Genomic DNA, 20,367 nt, shown 5'->3' on the forward strand with positions numbered 1-20,367 from the left:
CTTACTTATCATTACTTCATTGTAAACCTAATACAGTTTACATGTAGTAGTGATGTGGCCATACAAAAATGCGTGTCTAAAGCTGTCATTCGTAATAAAAGTGTTTTCATTTTTTTCATACTATAACTAATATATATTTTCGTTATCACTCACGTTTCCTTCTTTACTGTACATAACACAACTTATCCTGGGGTCTCATGGGGCTTTAATACAGAAATGCACACGTGCGTTTGTGTGCAATATTTTGCTATATATGAAGTACTGGTTACTCTAAAAAATACTACAACAATGTATGTTATCTAGAATTATTTTAGAATAAGATCTGTTTTTCGGTTCTATCGTCTAATATCATATGGTCAGAATAATAATACTTATCTTGAACTGGTTTCAGTCTACACACTGCCACGGACACATGGTCATAAATTTAACTTTCAGAATAAGAACCAATTGACAAGTTCACTAATTCTTACTTTATCCATTTCATATTTTCTCTATGAAATGTTACACTGCAAAATTGAAAATAAAATAGCGCACACAACAACAAAAACCATTGTATAACAACAGTAGCGCTATTTTTCAGATAAGTTTGTCGAGTTTCAAGAATGTTTCTGAATCTAATACGACAAGAACAATCAGAAGACACGCTTATTACACCTGGTGATTCACAAATACTATAAATTACACTATGTAACAAAATTTTTCCTTTTTCTTGTTCCTGAGCAGAAAGTGTTATTTCCCAATTGTTTATCCCTAAAGTAAATGGAAAAGACCTATTTTTCTCTTCAAACTTTGCTTTTGTGACCTGGGGCTGTACAACGAAAACATGATGGAAGACTATTTGGAGGGCTGATAAGTGAAAATGATTTACATTACAGTCGCAAGTCTCGAAAAACTACTCACTTCTAAACATTTTTGTATAACTTTAGTATATATACATGTAAATGTTGATTCATGTTGTTTTATTCAGACCTTACGTAAATGAAAATGTGCAAATTTGCCCGTTCTTACATAGAAAATAGTTTAATTTCTAAATGACATTATCCAGGTCACAAAAGCAAAGTTTGAAGGGAATAATGGCCACTTTCTGTACCTTTACAATATAAGCAATTAAGAAATAACACATGCTATCCAGGAAAAACATTTGTGTTACATAGTGTAATTTGGGGTAGAGTAAAACACAAAATTCTGTGAAGAAAAATAAAGAGCTGTATTCGTTGCGCATGCGTATTTGATCAAGCTTCTTACAGCTGCTATAAAATACATAACGGGTACTATATGACTATTCAGTTTTAGATAGCCAGTTGTTTCATAGCCCTTATTTTAATATCAAAATCCACATTATTCGAATAAATCAAAAGTTTTTTGTTGTTTACAATTCACTAAACAGTAACTCTAAAAAGTTTAGTGTACGAATATTTTTGTCTCTTGATTACGAACTTGTAAAACTCCACAAAAATTTTTTCTACTTTTGTACCTGCCTCCAGGTATATTGAAACCTGGTTTTTAGGGGTACAAGTAGGCAAAAATACCACTGGGCCACTGGAGAGCAATTCGAAAAAAGTTGCGTTTTTAAATACTTCAAACCTTAGCGGAAGAGATGTATCCTTTTCTTTGAAATTGTTAGCCAAAATAAAAAATTTAAGGAAACAGCATGTAATTTATACATTTTTTTAAATCAATATATTAGTTTGTGTATCAAATCGTAACACCAATAATTTTCCCAGATATCAATGTCTCTAAAGCAGAATATTAAATTCGTTAATGATAGAACTAAGAAATACAAATTCAACAAAAAAAAACACTTAGATCTGAAAGCAAATAATGAAACCTTATCAGTACATTTTTTACCCTACATTAGCCATTAGGAAGCAAATTTCTTGTTCACAGCATTAACAACGAGGAAATAACGATGCTAATTTTATTTATTAAACAATGGTTGTATACTACTTAAAATAATTAGGAGATAATCACTTTCTTATATATATTTGCTATGACAAGTCACAACTCCTGTTACTCAATAATCTTTTCAGCACCTTTAGTTTCTTTTCATGCAAAACAAGAGCCAGGTAATCAGACATGTTATTTATTTCGCAAATATATTATATGCCTTAGTAGATATTCATATCCTTTATCCTCTAGATTTTTGCTCTGTCACTGCCATGGAAAAACATATGAGATACAACATTAATTTTATTTTAGTGCAAGAACGTGCGATACCGACCACGTGATAGTTTGGAATTTTGTGCCGCCATAAGAAAAAGGAGTATTCTCCTTCAATATTCCAGTTCGGGTTTGCACAAAGCTAGACGAGAGTTAACCACATTAGCAATCAATAATTTTAAATCAACAAACTATGGAGAAGTACAGTCAACATCAAATCTTAAAACTGCTTTTTCACACCCAATAGTCGATTTTGACAGTTATTCTTATATATTACCCAAGGCCCAAAGATGAGTAGGGCAGTTTTTTGTTTCTTGGCGCGAAGCGTGGAACCTAAGCTACACAATCTGGTACGTTAACTTGGCTGCTTGGCCCAGTTACCAGTTTCATATTACAGAATTTGGTTTTGTTTGGTTTGTTTTGAATTTCGCGCAAAGCGACACGAGCCATCTGCGATAGCCGTCCCTAACATAGCAGTGAAAGACTAAAGGGAAGGCAGCTAGTCATTACCAACCACCAAGTTTTTTGGTTGTTCTTTCATCAATACGTAGCGAGATTTACCGTTTAGCCAGACTACGTTTTTGCTCAACTTGGGCATGATTGTGTGTAAAACAACAAACATGGCCTGGATAACAAAGGAAGTAATACTTGCTGTAAAGTTACTATCAGAGTTCTAAGTGTAGCTACCAGTTTGGCTGCCAACTTTCATTTCGAAATCCTTTTTTGATCGCAACTTTTTTCACACCTAAGGAATTTTTTTATTACAAATCATGACTTTTTGTCAATATACACCAACAAATAACAGCAAATTAAAAGGTGTTAGTTTTAGGACTGCAACCTTATTATTCGGAATAATAATAATATGCAGAACCAACCAGATTCTTTGAAAGTTTTCCTCTCTAAAACAATATTAATAACTTCCTTTATACTAACGCCACGGAAACTTGTTTAACAGTTTCTTGTCATCACCTACATGCACTCCACACATTTGTATTATCAGTATTCACACTAACTGATTAAGCTTATATCACGTGACGCTAAACACTCTTTGACTAGAAGAATTTCATAAAATTTAGCAAATTTGTGTTAAAAAGTTGACAATGAATAATAATCATTCAGTTGTACGATTCTTTCGAAAACTTGAGTTGGAAGTTACCAGTTAACTATGCTTAGCTTGACCAATACTTGGGTATCTGTACGTCCTTTAATATTACACTTTTGCTGTTCTAAATCAGACATCTTTATATCGAATTACAAAAAAAATAATGGATTGCATTGAAATATGGTGTATGAAGTTAAATCCCAGTAGAGCATATTAATTAAAAATACGTGATGATTTGGATATTACCGTAGTTCGAACTACATGAAGTGGGATACTCCTAAACTGTAGCATACAGGTTATTTTCGCCGTATAATATACTACCAGATGTCATAATTATATGTTACTTGCATTACGCGTTACGCTGTTAACATACATATAGTCTACACTTATATGTTAAACCAAACAACCCAAGGTACATCATTGATAATTTTCTAAAATTAAAGCTTAGTTTTTGTCGTGCTAAAAACGACACTTACGGATCAAATTAAGGCATAAAATAAAACATTACGCGCACGTTATATTATATAAATGTGGCTATCTTACATTGGTTTGTTTTGCTTGTGGGAACTAAATCCTGTCTATATAGAATATACACCAATCCAATTTTAAATAGCTACGCAATTAAATTCACGGGACTTTTGTCTCCCATGAAAACATGCATATTTATGTTAATATCTTCGTTCGGCTATTTCTGTTATATGTGTATCACTTCATACAACCGAGTTAAACGAAGTTTTCTTTTTATCAAAACAGGAAAATAATAAAACGAAAAGTAATTAAATTCGACTTTTACAGCTTTAGAATAACGCCATACAGTATAGTATTTCAAACCTAGCCTTTTATGAGCTGCTTATTACCTTCCAAGTTTGAATTTCCGCGTTTCCAGAAATTTTCCTGGAAGTCTGCAGTAGAGATGGCTTCTCAGTTCAGCTTTATCTATTAATTATTTTATTCCACTAAATCTCCTAGTCACTCCAGATACGAATGGAAAATGTTTCACCATACTATAAAAGAAATGCGCGTTTCTATATCTTCTCCACAGATAATTTATTCTACTCAGTTTTATGATTCACCCTATCCTAACATGAATTTAACTTTGCTTTTCAAACACTCATACACTGATGAAAAAAAAATTTAACACCTCCCACATGATACAGCCCACAACATTTAGTACTGAGCCCAGGATGGTAAACAGAAGTTATTCCGGAAACCGTTAATTTAGGGTCATTTCGATAGATTTCAATGAATGGAGCTCGGTGCAACTTCTAAAACAAAAGAAACAAGTATTAATGAAAATGTAATATACTGAGATATATATGAGCTATATTGTGGTGTTAATATCCTGGGCATTATACCATATTCCTTATACTCTTTACTCTTCATTGCAGAAATGGCATTTATTATTTGAGAAATAATCTTCTAATGCATCGTGCATCTGCTTCAACTTCAACGCTGCATCATTAGGCTTTACTGTGCCACTAGTTTCACAGAATACCGAAATCAACGATTTCATATGAGATTCCAAACCCCATTTTGAAATACAACAATAGAATTGTGCACGTTTTCTTATTTTATGTTTCACTGTCAAATGTAGTAACCAACTGACTGATCTACAATTCAGTTGGCATGTCAAATCAACTAGGATGCCTTCAATAAGTTCTTCCATCATATGACTTGTACCCAGTTTAACTTAATCGCTTCATGTAAACCTTCACATTCAAAACTACATATAGAACATTTTAAGTATGTTTCACTGGTAAATATTTTTTATTTTACATTTACAAGTTAACTTCTGCATGATGACTCTCATGGTCAGGTATCAGTTTATAGGTCCTCCAATATAATGCTAAACATCTGCTTTTTGTCTAATCAAAACAGCCCAAACCTTTCCGAAATGACTAATGTTTTTTTTAAAAACACATCAAAATACCAGGTTTTCTGGTGTGGCAGGTGTCAGAAAACATCTAAAAAACGTTAATATTCATGGCATTTTCAAACTGGTACCTGTCACTATCAGCATGAAACACAATAATGTAAAATGACTAAAAGGGCAGACTTTTTAATCTAACTTTTGTTAGTTAAAATTATCTATTACACAAAATTTGTTGTAATTTTCAATAGATAACATGACAAAAAATTATTTGGTATCTCGGGTTATACCCAGAGATATACCCAGTAAAATTATGACGATCACAAAGATTACTAAAGAGAAGTTAAATTTGTGCTGTAATGTTTATTAATGAAAAGTACAGGCATATATTGTTAAAACCAATAAAAGAGTTGGCTAGCAATAGGATTAGTATTAGTTCACCTGTATTTTGTTACTACTGATAATTCCACTGGAAGGCTACTAAAACAATGAAAATTGATGCCTCACAATGCACTTATTAATTTAAATTCAAAACACTCCATTTCACCGAATTTTGGTATCTTTATATTTTAGATAAAGTTCTACTTTCATGACATAGAGTAGATATACACATGGGAATTAAGGATGAAACAACACGTCTACTATGTTCCTAAAAAGTGCACAAACAACTTTCTCTATAGTTATGTACCATTTGTTATAGATTAGTCCCTTTAAAGTTAATAATAATTCCATTTGTTGCACAATTCTGTTAAAATAATAATTACATCCATTAGGTTACATTATCTCACATCTAATCATTAAAGTGATGAAGAGTCCCAATAATTTAATTAAATAGTATTTATTTATTTAGTCTATTATTGTTTATTATGTACTTTGTTTAAAATCTATCATACCTTCACCTCACACCTACTTATTCATTTAAGTGTGTTTTAATATGATTAATTTGAAAACATTAATCATATTTCTCTACTCATCTTTCTTCAAAAACTCTTGTCATTTAGTCTCTTCTATAACTTGTTTAACCTGTCACAATTTTATCCTTATACAATTATTTAGTTTGAGATTTATGCAGTAATTCTATTGTTGTGATCTGTCACAATTCTACCCTTATTACATTTATTTAATTCAAGAACCTATACAGTGATTCTATTGTTTGCAATCTGTCACAATTCTATCATTTATTCAGTTCAAGAATCTATACAGTGATTCTATTCTTGTAATTCTATTTAATGTGATATATGAAGTTCAAACCTCATAGTATTTCACTTTATCACAAATACATTAGCATTATCAAACAATTGGCAATTATAATTATGTCAAATACCAAAAACAACCTAAGAACGAACATATCATTTCAAACTATAAATACAGTAGTACCTCAGTTCTCAAACAATTCGGTTTGGCAATTGGCAAACTTTCTGTTTTTGTTTTTTTTTGCGTGTTCACTAATTTCAGCAAAACTACCAATTCTATTTTGCTGGAGCTATAAATATTAGCATTATCAAACAATTGGCAATTATAATTATGTCAATTACCAAAAACAACCTAAGAACGAACATATTTCAAACTATAAATACAGTAGTACCTCAGTTCTCAAACAATCCGGTTTTCGAACATATTGTTTAAGAAAAAAATGTCTCGGTTGTCGAGCATAAACTCGGTTCCCGAACCATGTTGTCGTGGCCCGAACCCCCGAAATAACCCAACTGATGACCCGAACGACCCTTTGACCATTTTCGGCCCGCGCCAAGCTACACCAAACATTTTACCTGCACCTGTCGCTCTGTCCACACCCCCGCTAAAATCTGCTGTGAACGTTCTCGTTTCTCTTTGTTGTTTTTTTTGTTGTTGTTTTTCTAAATATTCTGATTAAATAAGCCACCATGGTGTCAAAGAGGGATAATGAAAGCAGCAATCCACACGAAAAGTTGTTAGAGCCACAATAGAGGTGGAAAAAGATCTCATAGCGAAGTATGAGAGTGGTGTTTGCGTGTCTGTAGCAACACAGACATGAAGCAAGACAGAAGTCTACAGTCTGCACCATACTGAAAAATAAAGAGGTCATAAAAGCAGCTGATGTTGCAAAAGGAGTGACAGTGCTTACAAAACAAAGATCACAAACAATGGAAGAGGTAGAAAAACTGTTGTTGATTTGGATAAACGAAAAACAGTTAGCTGGTGATAGCATTTCTGAGTCCATCATTTGTGAGAAAGCAAAGCAGTTGCATGCGGACCTCCTGAAAAACACCCCTCTAACGAGTGCTGATACAAGTGATGCCTTTAAGGCTAGTAGGGGGTGATTTGAAAAATTTAGGAAGAGAAATGGCCTACATAGTGTCGTGAGACATGGGGAGGGTGCTAAGCAGAAACAAACCTCATTAGACAAGGTTTTAGTAAGAAATTGGTCCAGTGAGTCTCAAGCATGTTGTAGCGGTGCAAAGAGACAGAAAAGAGAAAAAACCCCAGAAGGAGAGTTACCTGACGTTTTTTGGAATAATAACTCTCCTACTCTCCACGTTCCTCACCACCTTTCACTTACGCCATCAGCTCTCCTCAGCACAGGTACAGTGCAGTTAAATTTTCATTTATAGTTTTTTATTTGTTTATAGTTTTTGTGGTTGTAAGTATTATTATACATGTATAAATAAGCAATATATTTACTTAAAAGCTTCATAAAGCATAATTTTTAGAGGTCTGTAACGGATTAATTTAATTTACAGTATTTCTCATGGGAAAAATTGATTCGGTTTTCGAACAGTCTTCTGGAATGGATTAAGTTCGAGAACCGAGGTACCACTGTAAATGCCATTTAAATCTACGTAACTGTTTGTTTCGTTTTGGATATTTGTACAAATATACAGAAGTGTTGTATATACCCTAGCCGTCCATAATCAAGAACTGATAGGCTAAAAAGATGACACATACTCAACAGCACCCACCTCCAACTCTGAGGTTGTCTAATCAAATATTAGGATTTAATAGTCACCCTTAAAACTTGCCCATGATCTCAAAATGCAGAGAAAGATTATTCATTTTACTCTTTTACATCAAGTGAACCTGTAAATCCAAAACCTGGAGAACTAACACCAAGGAAACTATCGCATCAACACAAAACTAAATGAAATTAGCAATTGTCACAAATAATAAAGTTACATCTTACACCTAAACTGATTACCTTTGTTTTGTTACTTTTTGTTGTTGTTGTTTCCTGAGGTAATACAATAATTATTGTTTAGAAAATATTCGGTTTTATAAACACAAGTTAAATAAAATATCCATTTTTACTGTAGCAGAAAAGTTATGAGATGTAAGCAAACATCTAAGTTTGGTTCAAGCAACTCTCAACTTCAGATAATATTACTAATGTAACAATTACAAAACAATTGATATAAACAAATGTCACTTTAAGCAAGATAAAATCGTGTCTTATTAAACTTACAATCTACTTGAAGAACTTACTTTCGCTAAAAGTACTTGTAAATCAAGTGTCGAATTATTTTTTCAGTCAGTTTATCAACAAGAACATCAATAAAGTAACTAACCACTTAAATCATATGGATAAATTAAATAAATAAAAATTGTTAAATTGGTTTTGTAAAAATTCACGATCCAAGTCGCCTCCATGAAATGATTGAAAAGATATGTGAAATTCAACGTAGTCTACATTTACCTTTTGTTGATTATACGTACATGTTCTAAACAAATAATTAACTACAGCAGCACAAACCACCAATTTTTTTCTTTCTAACAAACAACTTAGCTTCCTTACCTTGTAAGGGTAGGTTCCTTTTTGTTTGTATGACACTTACCTACAACAGGAATAAATAAAAGAAAATTTAGTGTTATGCAGTACAAATGACGAAAACTTTACAATAAAGTAAATCCTAATTATTCAAACCACAAAAACAATATACCGCATCATTCCTTTAGTTTTATTGCACGTTCATTATCACATGAAGTACGTTAACAAATTATTGGTTTATTACCAAATATTCGATTTCATTTCAAAACAAAAACAAGCTAATAAACACCACTTCAACCTTAAACTCGCATGATAGAAGGTCTCGTCTTTGTCACAAAACCAGATGTTAGTTCTCAAAAACACCAGCTTATAGCATGGAAAAAACGTCAACTATTATCGGTAAAAACGCCTCCCATGGCTACATTATCATGAACCACGATACAGTTCATACAGTGTTCGCAAGGAATTGCACAAAACTCTAATTGAACGTTCTGGCAAAAAGTACCTTAAACTTCAAAGATTCAGTTCAAACGACACTTTAAAACCTTTACTATTGACTACTTAGAATGTATACATCTAAAAATGCACAAAAGGTATGAATGATAGACTTATAAGGAAATAAAATCTGCTCAAAACGGTCCATTTGAAATTCTTTTTATTATTATTATCTTCCAAGACTACAATAAAAACAGCTTGGTATATTGTACCCAAACATTTTGTAGAATACTAAATAAGGTACTACATAGGTTGTAGGCATATCGAAAAGTTTTAGTTTCTTGTATATTTAATATAAACCTAAAAATCGTCATAATTCTGGTGTAAACGATATCATTATCCCTTAAAGTTAGCTTTCTTGCAAACATCTCAAGTTCTTTTAAAAACTTAAGTACATGATGAAACAGGAATTTCCAGCCAATAACAGAAAAACATTAGATAACTGTAAAAGACTGGAGAGCAGATTTGTTCCGATAGTACTGGAAATCTACTCTATTTATCTCCTAAACACGAAATACAATACCCTTGCCGATGCAGTGAGCCCATGAAAATGAGCATCGTGAAACTCTGGAACTAAATGGATTCTATATCTGAATCTTACACAGCAGTGTTTTCTCTATGTTTCTTAATAAAATTACTTGTAATTCTTGGTAAGTTAAAAAGGTTATGAGGCAAATTTGAACTTTCTCCAGTGTTATATATACAATTATGTATTTTCTAAATTGTACCCATCCACTAATACTTTGTAGATTTTCTCATGCATATTTAAAAGCGTCTTTATTACTGAATTATCTAATTATTTGATTTTTTTCAACTATTGCATACACTGCAAGATTCACCTCTATTATCCGGATAAGTACAGTCATTATAAGAATTCTTGAAAGATTGATGTATTTTTGTTTATACCTCCTCCATGAGAATGGATTAATAAAGAAACACAAAAATCTCATTATAGACATCGAGTACTAAGAATCTGTGACCCATTACTCGATTATATTCAAAGCAATAAAAACCAAAGTATAAAGTATTACAAAACACAGAAAAAGATGCAAAAAGTGCTACATAATACACGCAATAGTAAAATATAGTTCACTCATCTGACGTCAAGTTATATTCCTTCCTTTACTAACTATTATCTGGAAGTACGTTTTCTCTAAACATTGTCCTTACCAGGTGATGTTGGACATATATTTCCAAACAACATCTCACAACTGTCAAGAAGACTGTCCTTAAGTGTTCTGTTATTTATTGTCACTATTCTGTGAGTTACAACAGTAGCTGGCGTTACTGTATACCATTACATAGCATACTTAACTACTCACCGAACAGAAAATTCTTTCCCATTTGTCGAATTTTATCAATGATGAGTTCATTTTCTAATGGTTATCATAAATTAGGTTCTTATAAAGTCAGTAACTTTCCACAGTGTGTCTACTAGTTATATTACTTCTACATTAAATACTTCTGTTTAGCTTTCTAAGTTTCTTCAATTTCAAACTGGATCATTATGGTTTTTGAAGTATAATTTTCAATAAACGAAATAGTAATGAATACGAATTATTGGAAATCCACATTAAAAACAACAAAACAAAATGTTAATAAAATGGAATTTCAATTTTTATTGTTGAAAGTGTTACAAAAATTTAAATACATCTGGATGTTACACATATATTACGTGTCATTATTAAATCTTCATGTACACAAAGCTGATGAAATATTATCATAAAACTTGAATTTATACTACAGAGGGTAAAAAAAAAATTATCTAAACGAATGATTACTTTTCACGATTTGCTGCGATGTAAAAGGAAACTTTAATTCGGATCTAGGCTCGTACCGATCAATTACCGTGAAGGGATTTCTGAAGTAACTGTTCCCAGTGGAATGTTTTCAGCACATAATCTCTGAAGGGGGTGTTTGAGCAGGAACTTCCTCTCAACAAGGATTCTAAAGAATGTAAACCGTCGTCTTCAAAAATTGACGTTTACTATGTTTTACGACTCTCAGATTTCAATGAACGTCTTACTTTTGCGTTCTACCCCGAACTGTAACGTAAATACAACAGTATTCATTTATCGTAAAATATCTGGTAGGCATTAAATGGACGACAAAAAGGAAACATACCTCTGATTCTGTAAATGCCATAACAGTAATAAAAGAAATATTTGTTTCTTGAAAGGCTGTTGTGATAAAGTAGAAAGTGATAATTCATTACAAGCTAAAGATTACAAACAAATGTTCTTCTCGGATTTCAAACTATCTTAGGTAATATTCATCCAAAGTAAAAACAGACGAATAATAAAAAGTATTTGTTGTCAATAGTTGCTTCAGGAAGTGTGTGCCGTAGTAAGTTTTTAAAAAAAACATTGTTGCTTTGTAACACAACCGTCATTATTTTTAATCAAGATAGGAGTCAGTTCAATGTCTTTTCAAATACCTTAAATATTAATGGCCAATAACTAAGTTATCGATGCTCAAAATTAAAGTCTTTTCTTTTCTTTGCATTCCATGTTTTAGTTTTCCGTTATCGTCATTCTGTTAACTTAACGTAGGGACCAAAAATGTTTTTACACCCACGTAAATAAATCATGTACCGGCACGGTGAAAAAAGGAAAGGTAAATCTTGTTCGTGTCTTGACTGTTTTGAAATACATTTGTTTAATGGAGAAGATGAAACTTAGCAAAGTTGTTTATTAGATTTGTAAAATTTCAAAATAATAATCTTACATTAGCAATGGATTTCTGATGGGGAAACCAAGATTTAGTTATAAAGATGAAGACGGTTCATAAAACACAACATTTACAAGGTTTGAACGTTTCGGAATACACTAATTCCATCTTAGTGGAAATTTGAAATTTGTGTTATAAAGATGAGTATTAAATACAACTGTAATATAATAATGACTAGTTTTACTAAGTTATTAAGAAAAGTGATAACCGGAATGATAAGATAAAAACTTAGGATTACAGATAAATTGTGCAACAGTCAAGTTTTAAGTATAAATTTAGAATAATTTTACATCTAAAGTTTTGTTAAATCGGGGAATCATAAGCTGAGTAAACTTTCTTTACCGTAGAGTTCAATAACTTGTAGTAATGACATAGAAATCCTTAAATCAAATATTGCGACTCATGGTCTCAGAACGTGAACGAATGAATGAGTAGTAGGCGATTGTTCTGTTACATAATATTAAATGTTTATAAACTAGTTTTTAAGTGGTGTTTTATTTGCAAATATACGTGACCTTACAATCATTATACATATATTTAGACACGAGCCACGAAAGTAGAAGTTTAGTTACTTGATCTTTGCATTGAAATAAGTTTATTTAATGCAGATGCTAGGTGTGTCAATATCGTTTATATAAAGACCCCATTATGTTCTTTCCACAACTGCTGGGGGTCATGGGGAGTGGGACAAAAGGGTCAGGCGAACTGTATTTTACCAATCCTTCATTTACAATGTTTTATCGTTTCAGAATTTTACACAAAGCTGATATAACAAAGGTTACAGGCTCGTACATTGGACCCTACCTTCACACCGATTACTGGTATTAAAGATACTTCCACAGTGTCCTTCCTCTAAAGTGCACTGTTTTAAAAGTAACCAACATTACGAGTAACAAATATTTTTATTTCTTCTTCTGAAGTTCATACGCCATACTGTATTACAGACTAAAGAGTTTCAAAATTCTTTTCGTGATTCATATCATGCGCACGATTTACTGATGTCACAATAGTATAAATTACAATATTAAGCATCCCTGACGTGATTTATTTAGTGTCTATTGACATGTTCGATAACGATATTTCAGCCCTGAATCCGCATATTGCGAGAACAGCGCCCTAATCACCGGGACATGTCAAATCCATTTTCTGTCAATGTTTGTTGTTTTCTCAACGCAAAGCTTAACAACAGGAACCTGTGTTCTATCCACCGTGTGGAATCAAACCTCAGATTTTAGCGTTTTAAATCCGTAAACCTACTGCTGACCAATAGGTTGGCTTTCTGCTAAATAATCGAATAAATTTAAATCTTAGATAGTTGCTGGATAGCTCAAAAGACCAGATGTTTTTGAACGTTTCAATGTTTTCATTGGAATATAAGAGCACTAACAACCTATTATACAGAAGTTAGAAGATGTTTGTTTGCTTTGTTCGTAAACATAAATCTATATAAAACCAACGGTATAGTTGGTTTGTTTGTTTTATGGCGCAAAAGCAACTAGGCTATCTGCGCCAAATATCCGGTAAAAAGTTTAAATAAAGTAAAATTAGTAAAATTCATAAAAGGAAATTAAGGTAAAACAAAACATAGTTTACTTTCTGAATTAAAAAAAAAAACACCATAGCATTAAAAAATGTTTTAAATCTACTCTGCAGCAGTAAGAGAAAAACTACAGTAATACAAGTTGTAAAGGACTTTCTGTAGCATCATTCTAATAATCATAACTCACCAGGAAGACTAACAAGTAGGTTCAAAAACCGACGTTACCTTTCCAATCCTGGTTTCGATTTATTGGTTATAACCATTTTCAGAAAGTGAAGTAATAAAAGTTTTAAAAGACTTGTAGCAAAATTCTAATCATAACTCCCAGGATGACTAACAGGTAGTTCAAACAACAGCGTTAGTCACCTGAAATTGGCCTTTCCAATCCCAGTTCCGCGTTATTAGACGTTATGGCCATTTTCTAGTTTTTCAAATCGAATTACATGGACTGCGATTCTTAAAAGGGAATCTCATTAAAAAGATCCAACGTATAAATTAAAAAACTTAAATGGCATTAAAAAGATTAATGGCCTTTAAGAAACTAAAAACATTACTAAGGTAAACAGTGTCACCATCACCAATAACACTGTCAAACGTTATGGGCAAACATTGGGACAAAATATGTTTAAATTGGTGCCGTCGTTGAAAGTCGTAACGACAGCAAGAAAGTAAAATGTGGCTTACTGTGATCTGAGCGTTGCACAGACCACACACTGGTGCATCAGTTCCAGATAAAAGAATACGATGAGTTAAAAAACTGTGACCAATGTATAGTCTAATTAGAACGATTTCCTCTTTCCGATCTGTACGGAAACAAGACGGCTGCTAAAGTCCAATATAGGGTTTTATTTGGAAAAGCTTGTTTTTACGTTGCTTACTCCAAGTCGACTGCCAGCTGGAATGGAGCTGAGCCTTGAATATAGGACCATAGTCCATGTATGAACAGGGACAGCAGCGATAGTGCAAAGAGCAAATAGATTTAGCTACGGTGTCGGCGAACTCGTTCCTGGGAATACAACGTGGCCTGGTATACAGAAAAAAGGGATAGAAGTACATGTTAAAGATAAATGGGTCAGTCGGTTTTGAATATCAGCGAGAACAAGGTATGAACGAACGTGAGCGATTCCAGGGCCAGTAGAGAACTAAGCGAGTCAGTATAAATTGGGCAATTTGAGTATCGCTTAGCTTCAATGTGATCCAGGGCAAAAGAAATGGCGTACACTTCAGCAGTAAACACAGAAGATGTATACGGGATTCTGCGCACAACCACTGAACAACAACAAACCATGGCAGAGCCCACACAGTCATTTGGATTTCGAGCCATCTGTATAAATAGGAATGGAAGGATGGTTCGAAAGATGTTCAGCAAATAACGGACAGTATTTCCAAATGGGAGTGTCTGCTTTTCTCAGATGACTTAAAGATAGGTCCCATTTGGAGACTGTAAGAAGCCATGTTGGGATGGGCTGACCAGTGGATACAGCAATGTTATCCAAGAACAGACCCAATTCATCCAACAATGTCTGGATACGAAGGCCAAAAGGAGAAATGGCAGATCGTCTGTTCTGAAAAAGTATGGCCCACTGAGGAAGGAAAACACAGCCCCAAGTCGGGTGCTTTGGCAAAGAATGAAGTTTCAAAGCATATAGTAAAGACAGTTGCAAATGGCAGAGGTGCAAATAAGGTTCATGGGGCTCTACATATAAGCTCTTAATTAGAAAAGTGTGGAAAACCCCGGTGCAGAGCCAAAGTCCTTGATGATGAATGGAGTATCTTTAAAGCCAAAGTCCTGGCAGACCCATAGACCAGTGATCCATAGTCGAGTTTCGATCGAATAAGAGCACGATATTTCTTTAGCATACAACATCGATCCACTCCCAAAGTGATGGAAGAGAGAACATGGAGGATGTTCAGTGCTCTTGTACATTTAACACATAGCTGCTTGAAGTGTGGTATAAAGATCAGCTTATGGTTAAAGCCCCAAGAACTTGGGTATAGTGCTCACGAAACCCTGGGCATTGCTGCAGTGTCCTTGTTTGAAATTGTTGTGCGTCCACTCGAGGGCTCCATGATGGGTGGGGTTGGTGGGCACCAAAAACGTTTTTTAGGGATCTTCCAAATTAAAACCTAAAATGGTGAAAAACAGCACAACTTCACTGATACGGATCAGGATCAGGGTAAATACCCTGTTAAAGGCAAAAGAGCATGCAAACAATTTTAGAGAGGCAAAAGTTAAAGCCGTTTGCTGTGGTTCACTTCAGTAAACAATTGAGGGCACTTTATAGCTGCTGCTAAATATACCTCATGTTCGATGACAGACATGAGATATGAAACTCGTCGTCATAGAGCCCGTTTTTAACAGTAAGAGGGAGTTGGTCAGTGAGAGCATTAATCTTTATACTGAAAAGTGTGACACTCAAAACACAGCTCTGAAGGAAAGTGTCGAACCCATACAACCTTGGAATTTCCTGTCCATTAATTTTTTTAATAAAAATGGCCATGTAACAAAAAATTATGAAGGCCTTGCAAAATGCCATATTCCTCCATATTGTATCATGAGCCTTCTCAATGTCAAAGAATATTGATACAAGATGTTGTCATTTGAGAAAGGCTTCTCTCATTGACGTTTCAAATCCAATCAGATGGTCCGTGGTGGAGTGCTGTCGTAGAAACCTACAGTGGGTAAGCGAGAGGAGGTTGTTTCATTCGAGGTGCAAAACAAGACAAGCAATAACCATACTCTCTAAGGTCTTACAGCAATTGGACGGTAGTTTGAAAGAATCTTGGAATCCTTCCACAGCTTAGAGAGAGGTAAGGACAACAGACTAGTGCCAGGCATCAGGAAAAACATTCTTCTGCCAGATCCAGTTAAAAACAATCAGAAGAATAGCAAAAAACCAGGATATACATGGCACAGCATTTCATAGTGTACATCATCAGGTCCAACTGATGTACTGCCAGACCGATGAAGGGCCAGTTTGAGTTCTACCAGTGTAAAGGGACGATTATAATCATAGGGACGATCAACTCGAAAGCAAAGAGGTGGTCGCTCTGCCCGAGTCTTGATGGCTATGAAGGATGAGGGAAAAGTATAAGTGCTAGATATCATGCAAAAGCTATCACCTAGAGTATCGGCGATGCTCTGGGTATCAGCTACTTCCTGGCCATCGGAAAGCAAGATCGATATGGAGGACAGAATTATATTGCCGACTGACTTTACGAATCTTGTCCCATATGACTTTGGAACTGGGGTAGAAGATATGCTGGTTGTGAACTTAATCCAAGATTCCTTCTGGCTCTGACGTCTTACCCACCGAGCACGTGCACGGGCCTGCTGTAAAGCGATGCGGTTCGAGAGTGTGGGATATCTACGGAAAGTAGGACGGGAGTGAGACATTACAGTTGACACAATGAGAGTCCGTTTCACGCTCACAGACATCGTGGTCCTTGCCACCGCAACGAGCACACGTCAAGGAACCACGATATGACGTCTTCGAGTGACCGAACCGCTGATACTGAAAACATCTGAGAGGGTTTAGAATGTATGGTCGTACCTTGCAATTAAGATAAACTGCCTTGATGGTGGCAGGTGGACGCGGTGATGTAAATGTCAGAATGAAGACACTGGTCGGCATTTTTATTCCATCTTTGCGGGTGGAGATATGCCTCACTGCAGAAACTCCATAAGTGGGGAAACCAGCGAGAATCTCTGATTTGGGGATGTTTTTTCCAATTCCTCTCAACAATAACTCCTCGTGATGAATTCAAAGTAGCACGAGGTGTAACATAAATATGCATATCCCCAATCACCTTTGAATGCAAGAGGAGTTCACTGTGTTGAGATGTGGATGTTTCCACCAATATGTCACCAGATCGAAGGTTCTTTACAGATTTTGGAGAGCCAGCAAGCCCCTCTAGTCCCGTGTGAATGAAAAAGGGAGACATCTGCTGTAAAGGTTTGTTTGAAAGAGAATTTAGTATCAGAAAATGAGATACAACAAACGTTACAGATGCTGAAGATTGCTGCTCAGAATCTCTAAGACATGGTCGTTTACCTATGGACTGTTTTTTTTCACTATTTTATTAAGATTTTTAATTGGAATATCCATACTAAAGAAAGGGAAATTTCGGTGCCCACTGACCCCACCCACCATAGAGCCCTATGAAGGGACACACTACAATGTCAAAAAAGGACACTGCAGGAACCCTGTGGTTTCGTGAGCACTGTACCCAAACACCAGCATCACATACAATACCCACAACACCTATTGAGAACATCCAACACTGGTACTTAGTTAACTCTAGCCCAAGTGAACAAACCGATTGACCCAAGGGGAGCCCACCACAAGGGCACCCGTCTACAGAAATTCAAGGTCAAAGTGGTGTGTTAGGGTTGGACTCCTCAACCGTTAGAATCCTCTCCTCCCCTTCACGGATCACCACGCACGGCAAACACGTGGATGAATGTTTAGATCCCAGAGGAGGAAACGGAAAGAAAAGAACCTTCCCTGGGAGGTCCCCCTCACCACGTACTGGAATCCATACCGAGGGGACCACGGTATAGAAATACGATTGTTGGAGTTGTAAGCTCTCTAACTTATCAATGAGTCAGTTGGGAACATTTTGATATCACACTAGGTATAAATGTGTAACAGCAAAAGCCAACAACAACAAAAAACACTCCTCCAAACTCATCATATATTCTTATTTCTAAGGTTATAATATTAGTAATAACACCCGAAATATTTTACACCTGATTATCAGAACATCAAAGCGAGCAATTTGTTCACTACACATTCAGAAAGTTGAGATTTATAAATATTATAAATTCGGTACGAAAAGAAACCGTTTTAATTAAATCAAATACAATTTAATTCAATTTTAAAGATATGCAAAAAATATTAAATATCGTGTAAACTCAATAACAAAAATTCTACTAAATTAAAAAACAAACAAACGGAGAAACAGTCCTACATAAAATTGGAAGATTTTAAAATGTGTATAACTACCACAGAAGATCGTTGGGAAATTGATGGGAAGCATATCAAATAAAGTCAACAATGGTAATTTACGAGAAGAAACTCACCACACACAGTATATTAGCTGGGAAGCATGTGCACATACACCTACATTTGACTTCCCTCGTAATTCCTTTTTTTAGTACATCAGTAACGAATTTCCATTTTCCAAGTCTATTTCATGTCTTTTATCTTTTTCTATTGTCGTTGTTAAAATGATAGGCATTGTTATTCTACAACTCTGAGATGCCTAAATCACAGATGTTAGAAAATAAAACAAAAACCACACGATTCCAGATCCTCAGTGATTTATTTTCCACTAGTTATAGCTGATGCCCGTCATTTCAAAAGCACAAGAGAGGAGGGCTTATATGTCAACGACCCTTTTGGCAAAAGTAAATCTCTGTTAAGAGTTCTGGAACTACAGGCCCTGACAGCTACGTAATTAACTTCGTAACAGTCTCTGATGATACTTTCAAGCATTCCAGCCGACCTATTTCATTGAATAACCAAGAATACGGCTATTGTAATTATGTAATCAAAGTTTCGTCTCAATCTATTCCATGCCATTTAATAACAAATAATGTGAAACAGTCCGAGAAATTATATTGGGTTTATCCATTATCTAAATCGCCCAGTCATTTTTGCCAAATACTATGTAATTTTTCAGTTCTGTATTTCGTGGATAATGGTAACACATTCTGACACTGCTTTCAATTTTAGGTTGCAAATTATAGAAAGTTCAGAAAAATAAATCTATAAATTACATTAAACTTTTATTTATCTCCTTTATTCTTGGTATTTGACTTAATATTACTGATAAAAGTTAAAATTACATACCAAACTGAAAATTCTTCAAAACTGTTTAAACAAACTGTTGTCACTGTATTAAAATGGTTATTGAAACCTAACATTTCATAAACATTACATTAGATTTAAATTTCTTAGTAATTATATTAACGTCATTCATTGTTTATTTATAATTAAACACAAACTACACAAACGACTACTTGTATTCTGCCCATCACGAGTATCAAAACCCGAATTATAACGTTGAAAGTCCGCAGACGTGCCGTTGTGCCACTGGAGGTATTACGTCATTAAGAGATGGATCAATACTATAAACAATATGACTTTTAGAATTCATAACCATCCATTTCTTTCTGACGGAGAAATATGATACTGTACATTTCAGAAGTTTGCTACTTACTTATATTTCAATCAATTTAAATAATATTTAGATAACATTATTTTTTAAACTTGCAACTGTTCGTAAGCGAAAATATATTTTCGTAGTATATCAATTTCTATTACCTCACTTACGCAGACTAACCTTGTGTATTTGGGATTCTTTTCTGTTATAAATGTGTCATTTACAATAATCATAAACTGCTTTCAAATATAAAAATAAAAATAGAGAAAAGTAAACAAAATCCTTAAGACTTTATTCACATTCTTCCTTGTGTGCAGAATAATATTAAGTCAATTAAAACATCTTAAAGATTTGCAGCAATATATATTTGTTCACTTTCTGCGAAATTTTATAAACGAACGCAAATATTTACGTGTTTTGTTAGTAATTGTTATTTTACCCCTAGCATTAATTCTTCGTCGCAGCTGGCCATAAGGGGATTCCATGGAATTAAACATTTGAACTGTTGACAACAAAAGCTGGCCAACAAATCGCATGAATGTTTCCCTGTTGTCAAG

General features: G+C 34.3%; 1 protein-coding gene across 1 annotated transcript in view; it reads right to left on the minus strand.

Moving 5' to 3' along the window:
- Window positions 1–20,367, minus strand: part of Rpn2 (Regulatory particle non-ATPase 2) — a 243,293-nt gene that overhangs the window by 117,654 nt on the left and 105,272 nt on the right. The gene's annotated exons all lie outside the window — the stretch shown is intronic.

This window comes from Tachypleus tridentatus, chromosome 8 (assembly GCF_004210375.1).
Source record: "Tachypleus tridentatus isolate NWPU-2018 chromosome 8, ASM421037v1, whole genome shotgun sequence".
NCBI lineage: Eukaryota > Metazoa > Arthropoda > Merostomata > Xiphosura > Limulidae > Tachypleus > Tachypleus tridentatus.